Here is a 2726-nt window from a genome sequence, read left to right as displayed (position 1 = left end):
AAAACATGTCTTTTAAGACTGAGAGACAATTTACGTTTTATTATAAGCTTAAAATAGGCCTTTCTTAATCATATCAGTAATTATTTTCAGATTCTGATAGTCACTTTCAAGAACTTACTGGGCACATTTACACTAGCCTAAGGTAGAGACTAAAGTATTAAAATTCATCACAACATCATGGGCTAAAAAATCTTTGTAACATTTTTCAGTAAGTGGAGAGTGTCCAAAAATCAAGTTTTAAAAAGTGGATTGGTCTTTCTACCTACCTAAGCTATATTTTTACAGTTTAGAAAAGTCACGGGGAGGGGGGTGGGCTATAATTGTGTCAGTCTTCCAGGGAAGATACAATATACCTAATGGGGTGATTAAGTAGTTACTTTGCCTATAATCACGAAGAGTGAAATAAATGATTAGTAGCAGTAGGTTTATTATTTCTTCCCCCTTTCAATCAGTCCAAAGCACTGCGGTTAATTCTGATTCAGGAAATGCGGGCTCCTTATTTCTGGCAAAAAAATCATTGTGGAGTCTTGCAATGGTAGATGACAATCTGATATAACTGCTTCCTCTTGCCCCAAAATGAAAAAAAAAACGACCTCAATAACAAGACTGCTAGGCCTCACATTCCCAGACTAACCTGTGGAATAAGTATGGTGAAACTGTCTAGGGAAGGAACGTGGCTGTCTCCTCCATCTTGAAATTAATCAGCATAAGGGAAAAAGGGACCGAGTATTCAGGAAGCAGAAGCCCAACCGGTTAATACTAGTTACTAAGCTATGGCGTGCGTGGCAGGTACCGCCTGCAGAAGCAGAGACCCCTTAGACTTTTTTTGTTAACTGGGGAGGGATTGGGTTGTTGGTGGATTAAACAGAAATTAACTTGAAAATAATTTGGCCTAATTCCATCCCTTACCCAGGAGAAAACAACAAACACCTAACGGCTTTTCCCTCTCTTTTGCAGGGGATCCTTCCAGTGATACCTGGCAAAGGATATGCCAGGGTTATTCGAGCAAGACCACATTTGCCTCAGATCCTCAGGCAAGATGTCATCGCGGCCCCAGGGGGCGCCTAATTGGTAATACCCTGCAGAAGGGCAGAAAACGAGGTTTTGCAAATCTGGGGAAATCTAAAGGCCCAGGAGTTCCCAGCATCTCACTTGGGGCAGCCTGATGTTTTACTTTCCTTTTCCCAAACCCAAGCCCGCCATGAAAAACGCGGGGAGGTCAGGGAAGCCTTCAGAGAACAGAGAAGAAAAAGCCTGAGACGCTCTAAGATTCTGACGCCTGAGGCCAAAACTCGAAAACCGCCTCCCCTCATTTCCTAAGGCTCGGGAGGGCCTGGGCTGCAGCTCGCGCGGCCGCGGAGAGGAAGTACTACCCACCTTCTTCCCCTTCAAAGAGCCTGTCGACTATACCACTCAACTAAAATGGCAGCGGCGACTACGCCACGGAGCCCCCCGCAGCAACGGGCCTGGGGTCCGGAGGCGGCACTGAGCCTCTGCCACGACGCGTCACTCGGGCCATTTTGAGAGAACGCGGCAGCCGCGTCTCCGCTGTCTTCCTCTCGCTCTACATCCATTTCTCACAGGATTCCCAAGTCTTCACTTACTAGGTTTTAGGGTCAGGATCCGACTCGGTTGGTTCGGCCGCCGCCGCCGAGGCTGCTCCGCACCTCCCTGGCCGCCGCTCTCAAGCCCGCTCCAATGAGTAGCTGGTTGAGACCCGCCTCTAGCCCAGCGCCTGCTCGGAGACGTTGCTCAGGCAGCCATTATCTTCCCCATTGTTACCAAGCAGCGACAGGAAACGACTGCCCACAACAGGAAGTGATGATGCCGCGTCCCGGCACCGCAGCCCCACTCCCAGCCTATTAGCCAATCCCAGTCCATTCCTCGAAAAGGCTCCGCGGGAGGAGGAGGGGGACGGCAGACGACGCGGCGGTTTGGAAAAGGAAAGCTGTTATGACGCCCACCATGTGACAGGCCCCACCCTCCTCCGCCATTTTGAACTGTGGCGAGAAATTTGCGTTGTGAGAATTGTGGGAACCTTCGCTTTCCCATTTTGAAAACTGAAGGACGTCACGGTCTGACTGCTTGAAGACATTTTCAGAGAGTGAGAAATGTGATATTAGTTTAACCTGGCATCACATCAGTTCACACAATCCGTCCAGACCAGTTCATACAGTAGCCTACGTTTTATTCAAGATATATTTACTGAATGCCAACTGTATGTCAAACGCCATTGTAGCTGCTTAGGAAATTAAAATAGACCAAAATTTAGAAAGAGAAGAGGCCGGGCGCAGTGGCTCGCGCCTGTAATCCTAGCACTTTGGGAGGCTGAAGCGGGCGGATCACCTGAAGTCAGGAGTGCGAGACCAGCCTGGCCAACATGGCGAAACCCAGTCTCTACTGAAAATACCAAAATTACCCAGGCGTGGTGGCGGGTGCCTGTAATCCCTGCTACTGGGGAGGCTGAGGCAGGAGAATAGCTGACACCAGGAGGCGGAGGTTGCAGTGAGCCAAGATCACGCCACTGCACTCCAGCCTGGGTGACAGAGCAAGGCTCTGTCTTAAAAAAAAATAGTAATAAAGAAAGAAATATCAAAATCCCAGTTCTTGAGTCTTTATAATTTACTGGGGGCCTGGGACAATAATTTAGAAACAAATATATATACACACACAAATATATATATACACACACAAATATATATACACACACACATATATAAATATAT

At 47.8% G+C, this 2726-nt stretch overlaps 1 protein-coding gene across 2 annotated transcripts in view; it reads right to left on the bottom strand.

Annotated features, from left to right (window-relative positions):
* The window catches only part of RLIM (ring finger protein, LIM domain interacting), a 30285-nt gene extending 28483 nt beyond the window's left edge, over positions 1–1802 (bottom strand). For both annotated transcript variants that reach the window (XM_023202517.1, XM_023202518.1), the window contains exon 1: positions 1605–1802. The gene's annotated coding sequence lies outside the window, so the exon portion shown is untranslated. The remainder of the gene's footprint in view (positions 1–1604) is intronic.
* Positions 1803–2726: the final 924 nt, after the last annotated feature.

The sequence above is a fragment of the Piliocolobus tephrosceles genome, chromosome 12 (assembly GCF_002776525.5).
Source record: "Piliocolobus tephrosceles isolate RC106 chromosome 12, ASM277652v3, whole genome shotgun sequence".
Classification (NCBI taxonomy): domain Eukaryota; kingdom Metazoa; phylum Chordata; class Mammalia; order Primates; family Cercopithecidae; genus Piliocolobus; species Piliocolobus tephrosceles.
The sequence above is the reverse complement of the archived record's forward strand: the minus strand, read 5'-3'. Positions and strand labels throughout refer to the sequence as shown.